Raw genomic sequence first — 13,273 nt, forward strand, 5'->3', positions numbered from 1 at the left:
GAGGCATTAAAATTCTTTCAAGATCTCTATAGTTTTGACAGTCATCCCCAAAGGAAGACTTTACCATTTTCATTTATTATCCCGTGAATGTGGCATGTCACGTTTCATATATACCTTTTATTTTTTCCATGATCTCATCTTCACACCCCATAAAGAGTAATTAAATTTGAGGAGGGCCTCTAAGAGCCACAAGGAATTTGCTACTTTTAAATAATAACAGAAGCCAAAGAAAAATCTATAGTATATTTGCACATGGATATGCTTTTTACACAGACAAATTGTTACCCATTTTTTAACTTTATTTTCCATGTCAAGGAAATTATGATTGAGATGATTGCATACAATAAAAATATTAATGAAAGACTGGGGCAAACAAGTCCAGCATTTTTGCTATGATGATTCTAAGCCACATTCCAAGCTTTCATCCATGCATTTGATAGGAAATAGATATGTTTCAAGGAAACATGATCAATGGTATTGTCAATTTCAATGACAGAAATTTTTAAAAGGAAACCCCTAACTTCTTTGTGATTTACACAGAACTCCTGGATATTTGTTCACATCAAGTATTATTGTTTTTAGATTGGCGATCATCATATAACATTTTACCAATCTAAATATTTCATGGGAGACTAAAACTTCCCTTGGGCATCCCCAATAATAAACTTTCAGCAGAAAATTTGGAAAGGATTATGTGCTTCAAGGAAGAGCTGCTGCTCAGAGTCAATTCTCTTGTTGAGGCATTTAGTCCCTTAATAGGAATTTTCTGATCTGCTGTCATTCTTGTTCACACACCGAGTGTCACTGCCTCTAAAACACTTGTCATTCTTTAATGGAAACAAAATAGTCATTGCAGCCAGAGCTGCAATGTCATTTCACTACCCCTTGCTGCGTCGGCAATAGTGAAAATGACAGAGCGGCTCTCAGTAGGGGTAATTAAAATGTAAATATTGATATTTTATTATTTGAAATTACTTTCCAGTGCGGCATTTAATATCTCTCCATCTGTGCGGCTCTGTTTAGCGGTCATTTTAAGCACAGCTCTGGGATACCAAGCAGCGGCTTGATCCCCGTTATGTCAAAATGCTTGTTGCTGCTTAATTTTGATATCTAATTAAGTGGAAAAGTACAGTCCACACTGTAATCCATGGCATCTTAACCAGCTGCTTGGGTATATTTAGAATTAATCTCCACTATGGAATCATCCTAATGTATGCAATTAAGAGTCTGCCGATGGCTAATTAGGTGTATTAGAATCAGGCAGCTTTTTTTTTTTTTCCCTTCTTCTTTTTTTCCCTTCCTCTTTCATTTTGGACTGTTGCAGACGTTTAAGAGTTTCTGCCTGCAGAGGTGCCTTCATGCTACTCAAATGGAGTTAGGATGCAGTGCAACTTCCAGCTAGATTCATGCCTGAATGGTAACTCTTATTTAATAACCTCTTGCTTGTTTTCTTGAATCAGCCTCATCTAGAAATTTCTAGGATTTCCTGGATCTATTTGCAGGATCTCAGTGACATGAAAGGGCTTGGTCACAGCATAGAGGAGAGGTGAGATGCAGAGATAAATTTCCTTCCCCAAAAGATCAAAGCAGGGAGACCGGAGGCGGTGCAGTGGGTGTTCTTGTTCATTTCAGGAGAGCCATGACAATGTGAGAGCTTTACACCGCGGCCCCATCTCCCTCCTCCATTCTACTTTTGAATGGAAGAGTGTCTCGAAAGAGTTATTCTAAGAGGCGCAGGTTTGCAGGTTTGGTTTGTATATTATGTATCTGTGGTAAATAGGACAGGCAGCATTTCAAGACTGATAACGATTCTGCATTCATGTGGTTGAGAAATTCCAAGAGCTGTGTTGTTTCTCAGTTTTTTTGTTTCCTTTTAACTTGGCCAGTTATCCAAATCAGGGCAGTGTAGAGAAGAAGGAGGGGAGGCAGAGAGGAATCGGAGGGGTCGCCTCTGTTGTCGGTGAGAAGGTAACTGGTAGCCTCCCCGGTGGATCGTGTGCCAAGCCGTAATGACTTAGCTCTGCTTGAGCCAGCAAACACCAGCCGTGAACTTGGGAGTAAATATTCGTAAACAGATCTTCATTAGCCCCAGAGAAAAATCGTGTGAGAGCCTGACTTTAAACCGAACTCTCAAGGCTAGAAATTCAGAGTTGCTGTTTTTCCTTGCTGTCCAGAGAACAAATTATGCCAGGGTTTTTAAGCATAGATAGTGAGAATTTCTAATATTATTTGAATGTGGAGTTTCAGGGTCAGGGTGCTATAATTTCACATCTGTGACATGCATCTCATGGATAACATATTTCTTCTACGTTCTTTCATGAATACATATGACACTTTGTTTTTAATGGCCTGTGCTATAAATCCTTTAACTTGCATTTATGCAGAAGACCTCTTAGTTTTTTGCTTTTTTTTTTCCCTGCCTCTCCTCTTTCTAGGGCATATGTTGGAGACACTGAATTATAGTATCTTTCTACTTAGGGAAAAATCAAGAAAAGCACACTTGAAGATTTTCTTTTTTTTTCCTGCTTTATGTGTAAGAAGTAAGTGAGAAAAGAAAAGAAATAAATTTTAATTCCATAAACAACAAGCCTCTCATAATTAGCGCTCTTGTTGAGATTTGTGTTTCTACATCAAGGGACTTAATTTGATATGTTAAAAAAGATTTGAAGGTATATTATATAAAATTAATAAAGAAATTAGAAGTGACTTTCTCTTAGAGATCCCAGAGAGAATCAATTCTTGGTCCTTTAAGTGAAAGCAAGCAAGATGATCACAATGTTCTGTTCTTTGGTATTTGGTAGTGGGAATAAAATTTGCACATTTTTGGGTGAGCTCAGTGAATTAACTCAGTCTTTCATAATGCCAACATCATTCTGTGGCTTCAAGTGTGTGGATGTGGCCTTCACAAATGGAAAAATGGTATTAAAAAAAAAAAAGACTCTTTTGACTTAATACCCTGAGCCATAAGCCAGCAACTGTGCCTTCGTTAATGCAAGCAGGTGCATTGGGAGAAAGTTTGAACACTTATCTTCCTTGTATTGGCAGCATTTAATCCAAAATCAAATTAGGGTAGATAGATCATTTCTTCTTTCCTTCTAATTTTTCATTATGTTAACTCATTTAGATATATGTAAACTATATATATGTAGTTATATATATATATATACCTATGTAGTTATATATATATATAATATATAACCAATTTATCTAATATGTATAAATATATGTATATGCTACAGCAGCTTCTTTCTATTTTATCCAATATGTGGAATGTGTTTTTAGATTCTTCAATATCAGAATATTATGTTGTGTCACATATAACAAGACAAAGCAGCCATGGCTAACTTGCTATTTATAGATTTCCTTTAATGATTGAATGTTCCCATGAGAAATGGTTCATCTTTTTAAAAAGTTATCACGTTTCATGTGTGGGTAAAAGACAAACTCACAAAAATTTATTTTTAATTTAAAGTATATTTGGGGATCAAAAGCACAGTTTAAAAATCAAATATTAGGAATTAAAAAGGAAGGTAAAAAATGCCAATAATGTGCTGTTGTTTTAAAAAACAATTAACCCAAAATTAGAGTTGGGATTGTTTCTCCAGCAATTCTAAAGAGGATTAGAGGCACATGTCTCTCTTGCTAAACTCTTGACAGATGATATGCTTTATTAATAATATTGTTTAGTTTATTAAAATTTTGAATTGTAAAAAAAAAGTATTTGATCTGAAAATTTGTGTTAGCAAAATTCATCTTCTTGTGTTTCTCATCATGTCCCTACTTTAAATGAAAATTTATGGTTTCCAAGAGACCTAATAGGTGTGTCCATAAACACAAACTCTCAGCTGAGTGCGTACAAAAAAATGGAAAAGCAGAGTTCATAAAAAGTAATGTGAACCAACTACCTGACTTATTAAAGGTATTTTTTGACCTCCTCCTTGATTTCCTCAAGGTCCAACCTGACTTTTTCTTAAGTTAAATGAATCCTCCTTCACTTGCCCAGAATATTTGCCTAGGGCTGTTTCTAGCTATGCTTGTTCCTACAGCAGGTGGAAATAGCTCCCCTTCAAAATGATTGCATAAGAATGGATGTACAAACCAGTTTGATAAACCTGAAACATGTCTAAGTGGCATTTAAATTACATTAACACCTACTTGTGCAGTCACAGTGAAAGGTCGTAACCAACAAGTACCATCTTCACTGTTGTAAATGCCTAATTTGCTGCTTTCAAGTGGGAAGCCACCTCACTCCCTCCTGCTGCCATGCTGCAAATACTTCTGACAAGTGAGTATCAGAATCCATTGTTCTAGAATGGACCGAGAGGGAGTTGCCTTATCTGAACGTGTTTTTATTGCATTGCCTTTTCTTTGCTATTTTTGACTCAAGGAAAGGAAACTCATAATAAATAAAGAAAATACAGGATTGCTCAATCTGCTTGCCTTTATTTTTAAAGTGTAGAAAGTGCCTTTATCAGTGACTTTGGCTTTATCAAAGCTAGATTTGGAGTCTCCTAAGAATTTATGTAAAAATGGTAGACATACAAATTTTTATTCCAGCAAGTAGAAAGAGGCAGTGAGCTTTTTCTTTCATTCGTGACCTAAGTCAGGCTTTCAGAGAATTAAAATACTAGCTCCAGATAATAAATTTACACATTGTCAAAATAATTACACAACTAGGGTAAAGTAGAGAAATTAATTACAGATACTTGTAAATAATAAAAAAGTCGTGACATGATCATGGAATCTGTTGTGAATGGTTATTTGTAAATATAGGAGAACATAGTTAGGCAGTATGATTAAAATGTCAACTTTAATTACAAATTCAGGAAGAACTGGCTGAGGTTGTGAAATTTAGGCAGAACTTTATAAGAGTTTAAGTGGCTCCAGAGAAAATCCTATATACTAGATAGGCACTTATAAGCAAAGAGCTTTACGGATAATCAGTGCCATAATAAACACTTGTTGAATTATGAAAGAACATTGGGCATTTTTTTGGTGAAATGTTCAAATATTTGGGGGGTTGGAGCTGGTATCTGGAATATTTATTTCTCTAGCCTCCCATTCTTGTTGAAAGCCAGTCCATGAGTTGGTAAGGAATTTTCTATCCATTCATTCATTTGGCACGTATTTATTGAGCACATGCTATGTGGCAGGCAGTGCTGGAGGTGCTATGGATATAGCAAGGAGCAAAGAAGAGAAGGTCTCCACTGGTAAGAGCTCAGAGATGGTGGAAATGCACAAGCAGGATATAGATACACCTGTTGGGCAACATGTCATCATCCCCACTCCCTCATTTGCTTATGTCTTTACCTTGAGCTCCGCTCGCCCCACAACTGTCACTGCTGCTGGATGCTACGCAGGAACAGTGATAAGGACAGTAAGGATGGAAAGAAATATATGCACTTGACATTAGGAATGAAAGAGAACACTTGTTGATAGATCCCTGAGAGGCTAGCGGGGAGGCAGCTGGTAGGTGGTGTTGCTGTTAATCTGGAAAGTTGTGAGGGTGTGAGGTTTGACATTGGGATTGGGAAAATGGTCTCAGTTTTCAAGGTGTTAAGCCATCCACAGATCACTTCCCAGGTGAGAAGTTTTCAGGAACTATGGAAGGAAGGGATGAGAAAGGCCACAGAGTGAAACAGATTTCATCTTTAAAAAAAAAAAGGAAATTTCATCTTGTGCCAGAGAGTTTCAGTTTTGTCCTTCAGGAGATGTAGAAGCCAAGAAAACATTTGTATCAGTGAATAGCAGAGTTAGATTTCATATTCAATAGAATGTTTGAATAACCACAGGTAGAAGTGGGAAACACTAGAAAGGATTTGTGTATGCTTTATCCCAAAAGAGAAGGTGGAGACCCAAACCAATACCAGAGAGGAAGAAAAGGAGACAAAGTGATGGGTCCATTTGGGAGGATGTGTCCAACCAAACACCCATCTTTCTTCCTCTGCATTTATTGGGTTGACCAAAAAGTTCATTAGGGTTTTTCTGTGAGATGGTATGGAAAAAACCGAGTGAACTTTTTGGCCAGCCCAGTGCATTCAATGTGATCCTAATTTATGGTGCCTACCTGCTTCACCTCACTGTGTGCTTCTCTTCACTTACTAAAGGGTAAAGTCTGAGAGGGCAGGAATTGTATCATCTTGTGTAATATGAGTATCATGGTTATGAGCACAGTGTTTCATTCATCACAGATGCACTAAGTATCAATTGATTTGAATTGTGTTAGGGTGGAACCCCTGAAAACCTGAATGATGTAGGACTGGACCCAAGCTTTGGGAAGATTGTTCCCACCTTCCATTTTACGGGTGAGAAAGCAGGAATCCCCGGAGCTGAGTCCCATGGCTAGGTGGTGGCAGAGTTGGCACCCCAGGCTAGGTTGATTTACTCCCAATCCAGTGATCTTCATCAGAGGTGCTCACTACTACCTACACAGGCTTGTGTTTCATGTAAGCGGCTCTGTTTGTTATTTGGAGTCAGACGGCATTGGGGCTGGAAGATCCTTCAGAGATGTTTGGTCCTCATTTCACATTGACAGGTGAAGCATCAGCTATGGGTCTGTATTGGTTTGCTCTGCGTGTGCATGCATGCGTTCAGTCATGTCCAACTCTTTGAGATCCCATGGACTGTCACCCACCAAGCTCCTCTGTCCATGGAATTCCCCAGGCAAGAATACTGGAATGGGTTCCCATTTCCTTTTCCAGGGGATCTTCCCGACCCAGGGATCAAACTCGGGTACCTTGCACTGGCAGGCAAATTCTTTACCACTGAGCCACCAGGGAAGCCAGCAGTTTGTTTGGGCTGCTATAATTAAGTACCTCAAACTGGATGACTTAAGCATTTGTCTTACAGTTCTGGAGCCTAGAAGTCTGACATCAAGGGTGTCTGGAGGGTATGTTCCTTCTGAGAATCTGTCCCATGCCTGCCACCACCTCCAGCATCCCATGGTTTGTGGATGATGATATTCTCTGTGTATCTTCACACTGTTTTCTTCCTATTTGTGTCTGAGTCTGAATTTCCCCCTTTCAATGAAGTTACAATCAGATTAGATGAGGACCCACCCTAATGAACTCATCTTAACCTGATCATCTACACAGACCCTATTTCCAAATAAGGTCACATTCACAGTCCTGGGATTTAGGATTCCAACAGCTGTTGAAGGGCAGTGATTCAACCTAACAGCTGGGGCCAAGTTAACACCCTTGGTCATGGGGAGAGATGGAACCAGAACCGAGATCCCCAGACCTCAAGCTCACTGCTCCCCACACCATAACCTCTTCCTCCTCTGTCACCCATAGCAGTAAACCCTTAGCTTTTGAATATTTGACATTAAAAGTTTCCTACATACTCTTTAAAAGTTTGTGGAAATGTCTACCAGCCTTAAAGATCCCCAAAGTTCAAGATAGAGTTGACCTGTGTTTATTTTGAAGGTTTGACTTTTACATCAAGTATTAGACCAAAACCAATGCACACTACTTGGGGATTTCCTAAAGAGGATAATGCCTGCATATCTGGTCGCCAGGCTGGGCCGATTCTTCTTGGACAAACGTTCTGGACCCTGTAACACACAAGGTATTTCTTAACCAGTCCTACTGGGGAGTGCAAGATTCCAGGAGTTTCTTTTTTTTCCAAATCAGAAACGTAGCTTCAGAATGATATTTTCCCTCCTTAGTATCTATCTAATTCCAAAGTAAAACTGGCAATACCCTTTTATCAGGTTTTTTTTTTGAAGAGTCCTATTTTATATATGGTGCAGCCTTTTTTTTTTTCTTTCTTCATGGCCAAACAGATTTTAGTTACATCAAAAAGGAGAGTTTTCCAGGCAGAACTTTCTTGTCTTCAACTAGTACCACACACACAAAAAAAAAATGTTGTGAAGAAAAGAAAGCTATTAGAGTTTCCTCCTTGAAAGCAGCTTCTCTATCCTTGCCTCCATGACCCCAAACAATTTGTCTTTCTTCTTGGCTTAGATGAAAGGAGAGAAGTACAGATGAGGCCAGCTCAGAGGGGGGTTGGGAAAGACTAAGGGAATTATTTCGGCTCTGGAGCATTCAGAGATGGTAGGTAAGTGGGATCTACCAAGAGAAGCTGTACCCTCCCTGTAGACGTTCTCTGGATTCTTATTTTGCATTCATCTGCCTTCTGTCATTGGAGAAGGCAATGGCACCCCACTCCAGTGCTCTTGCCTGGAAAATCCCATGGACAGAGGAGCCTGGTGGGCTGCAGTCCATGGGGTTGTGAAGAGTCGGACACGACTGAGCGACTTCACTTTCACTTTTCACTTTCCTGCATTGGAGAAGGAAATGGCAACCCACTCCAGCGTTCTTGCCTGGAGAATCGCAGGGACGGTGGAGCCTGGTGGGCTGCTGTCTGTGGGGTCACACAGAGTCGGACACGACTGAAGCGACTTAGCAGCAGCAGCGGCAGCGGCCCTCTGTCAGGTCCTTTTCAAAGTAGGTCGGCAAGTGTTTAAAACTGCCCACTCACAGAAACAAACCAACCAACGAAAAAGCTCCTACCATCATTTCGAGGCTTTCCTGGGAATGTTTTTCCTTAGCCGCTATTACACTTTTAATTTTTCTAGCAAGCTGGACTGGGAAACAAGAAACAATTGCTGGGACTTCCCTGGCAGTCCAGTGGTTAAAAATTTCCACCTGCATTGCAGGGGGCACAGGTTGCATCTCTGATCAGGGAACTAAGATCCTTGTGGTGTGGCCACAAAAAAAAAAACACGAAACAACTGCTGAAGAAAGCATTTCACCAGTGCCATGTGGGCATAGGGGCATGTTGTTGATTGCAGCGCCCAGGAGTGGGCTGATGGCTAACATATTTGGCTGTTCACATAACCAGCATGAGTGGTCAGTGAGTGGCCAGTCGAACCGGTAAGCTTGGTGAATAGTGGTAATGGTGCCTTGGACTGGTGAATACCACCCGTTCAACTCTCTTCTCTCCTCCTTTAGTTTATCCCAGCTGTCCAGATCATTGTATACACACAGTGGTCAGTTCTGCCATGCAAATATAAAGTGATTTTTGAATCTGAGTCCTATCTTTCAAATTTTCACATTTGTCCCATGAAACCACTATTTTAAGATAATGGCTCTGTGAAATATCCAGGAACCTTACTTGGAGTATAGAAACAGAACTAAAGAAACAGATTTCTTGTGTTCCACATATGTTGAAATGAGTGATCAAATTGGCAAGAAAGGGAGCGATCCCATTTTTGTCAGTTATTCTTACGTTTCACCCAAACCAACTGTGATTGAATTTAAATGCCTGAAATCTGGGTTTCAGTCAGGCTAAAAGAATAAAGGTTCAAAGGGTAGCATTGTATGTATCTAATTCTTAGGTACTAATGTAACAAAGAGATAATATAATATGGTAGAGAGATAATAATAGAGTGATAATTATCTTTCATAAAGATAATGTTTAAATAAAATGCTGCCGGTAGCACCAAAAGGATATTCCAGCTTTTCAGTTTAGCACGGGACTATTGGTAGCTGTTTGCCTTGAGCCCCAACTGAGTTCTAGTCCATGAAGTCCATCTCTATGGGAAATAAAGAGAGAAAAGGTCATGTGTGTGTGTGTGTGTGTGTGTGTGTGTGTACGCATGCATGCACACACACATAAACCTGAGACCTGTGTTTTGTGAATCATAGAAGAAATGATATGTCTGCTCCTATTTGAGAAGAGCAAGTGACTGAAAAAGAGAGTATCACTGACAAGGTTTATGGATCTGCATTTACTAATAACTAAGGCCAAATCTTCGTGCCATTGTTAAGTTTTTTTCCTCTAGCTTTATTTCAATACTAGCTTCATTTCTATGAGAGATGAAGAATCTAGGTGATGCCGTGTTGCTCAGTCAGCTTCTCTCAATGAACTCCACTTGTGATCTCAGCGAGTTGTTATGTCATGATGATATACCTGTAATTGTAGCATGCTATGCTCTTCATTGAAATGTGTCCATTTTTGGTGGGACAGAGACACTACAGTTCAAAAACTGTGAGCAGAGAAATCAATGCCATGATTAAGTGATATTAACAGACACCCCAAAGATGTAAAAGGCTTGCTCTGTTTCGAGGAAACAGCCAAGAAGAAAATGCCTAGCAGGGGTTAAACCCAAACGCCTTCACGGCAGCCTATTTCTGTCAACACTCTGTTCAGGAAATAAACATTTATGCTTTCTGAAATGAAAGTGTATTTTTGAAGACTAGCCGTCAGATATTTTTTGCCCTTCACACTTTCAAATGCTTGGCCTTTTTGGTAAGTTGACTGCAAAGTGCATCAGTTTGCCAGGCTAAAAATAAATAAATAAAAGTGCTTGACAAGGGCCCACAGCGCCACTGTCAACCTCCGAAGTTTCCAGTAGAAGAAAGCAAGAGGCTTGGCACAAAACATGCTTTCTTCAGGCCTGTTACTTCAAGGGTACCTGCCTCTCGAGAAGCTTTTCAATCGTTCGAAATGATGTTATTCCCAGGTGTCATCTGGTTTATTTGGCGCACGCTGTAGTGCAGATAAACACGCTGCTTAACTGTGGGTTAAGGTGGAGAGTCATTCTGCCTGCAGAATGCCTCAGATACATTAAGTTGCCCTGACTCTAGGATGGAGATGATGAGAGATCGGAGTTGTCAGCAATATGCATGGGATGGACTGGAGCTGGGGAAGAAAAAATGTGCCACGGTATCAGTGTATTTTAAAAAGCTGTAATACAGCTGAACATTTAAAACTATAACCTGTCACACAGTGAAGATTAAGATGCTGGAATGGAGAAAACATGAAGTGCCCATGACACCACGGCAAAGCATATTTTATTTCACTTGGCAAAGAGGTTTCTCGCCAAAGATAGCTAAAGGTTATAGATACTAAGGACCTCTACCTTGTAGTCCAATAGCTATAAAACACCACTAAAGGCCCAGTAAAAGCAAAAACAAATAATTATTATTTGGAGGCAAGCCTATGTGCACCAATGGAGCAGTTGTGTTTTGAGAAAATTCTGTAGACTCAGTTCATTAAAATACGCATTTTCATTTAGCTCTTGGTCACTTAGTTTTTCTACTTTGCTCAGGACTACTGATAAAATTATCACCCCTGCATCATTATGAGTGTAAAATAGAACTAGCACTCCTAAAGGCCAGGAAGGAAATTTTTGAGGAATTGAAATATCGTCTCTGTTTTGGCTTCAGCCGTCTTAGTGCCCAGGTGAGCACAGCCAGCTTATAACTAGGCTGTTTAACTGTTATTCAAGCATTTGGGCAGGACAGTTCTTTGTGACAGCTTCCAGATTGCAGAGGTTTGGGAGGAAAGGGTTAAAATGTTGGGATCCAGCTATTTCTGGACCAAGAAGAGATAAAAGCCCAGACTTTATTTATATTGTATAGAGCATAGGTTGTCCTTTCCCCTTTGGTTTGGCAAAATTACACCTCCTCTGTCTGATCAACTTGAAATAGACTTGAGGCTCTTAAGCAGACCTTTTGTATTATATCTATCTTTATGTGCTCCCTGACCACCCCCTTCCCCCGCCAAAAAGGAGAACCTTTTCTTTACCCTTTTCCTTGTTTTTATTTCATTAAGAAGTAAAAGGCCAAGTTCGGTTCACATGCACACACACACACACACACACACACCTAGAAGGATCAAGTCGCAGGATCAACCTAAGAAAATGAAGTTTTATTGTTTTTGACTTAATTAAACCCCCCAAGAATTGTGTGAAACATTGTCATGGAGGAAAAAAATTGTTCATTTGTAAATCACAGGGACAAAGGGGCCCCCGTGCAACTTTAAAGTTTCCGTGCACGTAAATGTCGATAGCGTGCCTGCTCCATCATCAGCACTAAATTCACATTGATGCCTCTTTTCTTCTCCGTATTGATCCTTCCATGAGAACGTAGATTTGTATCTGTTAATTAATGCGTCCTGAAACAGCGTTTGTATTAATCAGGCAGATAAGAAAAATTGGATGCCTGCATCCTCCTGACAACCGTAAAAGTGCTGGCCCTGATAAAATCGTGGATGGACCTCAATAAAAAAGTTCCTCCTTCCACTCAATAAACTAATCATCCTGCTTTTAATTATTCGGCAGAAAGATGTGTGGAGATTGGAGAATGTGTAAATCTATTTACTAACAGCAGTGTCTGGGCTGGAGAATAGGGCTGTCACAGGAAGGTGCTGCAGGCTATGCGCTCTGTCCATCTGCTGCTGCAGAAAAACTGCTTGGGAGCGTGAAAAGGAAAAAGGAAACGAAGCCGAATGGAAAATACCCATCTCCTTTTGCTCAGAACTTCCTAGACGACTATTTTTGCATCTGTTTTATTTACAAAAGAAATTCCTACTTAGTCTCTCTTCTTAACTTAGGTATTTGAATTTGCAGGACATCTTTTCCTTGCAGTGGGAGATTGGAAAAAAGATCAATATTTGTTTGTTTGGTTTTTGGTTTATTTGTTGTAAAACATTCTCAACATGAAAAGGAAATGGAGACACATCTACTCAGATTCGATCATTATTTTTCTCTTTGCAATCCCTGTTAAAAGTTGTTACATCTCTAATTCTAAGCGGACGTTTATTCATGTAACTCCATATTTCAGTGACAAAGAATAGAGAAAAAGGAAAAAGAGACATAGTCAGTCCAAAAGAAGACTAGTTAAGTAATATGTAAGCAACTTGATTTTAAAAAAAATGAAATAAATGCTTTTTACATGGGCCTTAAGACCCCTGAAGAAAAGCTGGACTAATCCCTCTTGGTGATTTTATTAAACACTTGAAGTGAATGGTACCAAATGGCCACCTCTAGTTTTCTCCAATGGGCCTGGAAATCATTTCCTTTTCTTTATCATGCTATAGTTGCTACTATCACAAGAAGTATGAATAATTCGTGATGAGTAAAAATGATTAAGAACAACAGCCAAAGGTAGGAGCCTAAGAAAGCTGAACAGCAGTGGGTATTTATGCTTTGGGTAATAGGATCTAGAAAGGGAGTAATAACAGCTTTTATAAGTTGCATTATTAATACTTTCTTCCTTCTGTGGAATTATTGGTGGCAGAATCTTAAATCATGGTACATTGTCCTCAAAAATCATAGATATGGTTTGTCACCCTTGGAATTCCTGGGCATAACCTTGGAAATGAAGGTGAAGTTTTAAGAAACTTTTTTTCTTAAGGCAAAAGTAAGCAACTGATCATCAGGTTATCTCCACTGAATTCCTTTTAGAGTCTGGATCTAATCCCTCTGAAATTTACATAGATATCTTTACTCCTAAGTAGGTTTAATTGTCCTACTTCATCT

The 13,273-nt window shown here is 39.4% G+C and overlaps 1 protein-coding gene across 10 annotated transcripts in view; it reads left to right on the plus strand.

The window, feature by feature from the left end:
* ESRRG (estrogen related receptor gamma) overlaps positions 1-13,273 on the plus strand; it is a 625,441-nt gene that overhangs the window by 594,330 nt on the left and 17,838 nt on the right. The window lies entirely within an intron of this gene.

The sequence above is a fragment of the Odocoileus virginianus genome, chromosome 11 (genome assembly GCF_023699985.2).
Source record: "Odocoileus virginianus isolate 20LAN1187 ecotype Illinois chromosome 11, Ovbor_1.2, whole genome shotgun sequence".
Lineage (NCBI taxonomy): Eukaryota > Metazoa > Chordata > Mammalia > Artiodactyla > Cervidae > Odocoileus > Odocoileus virginianus.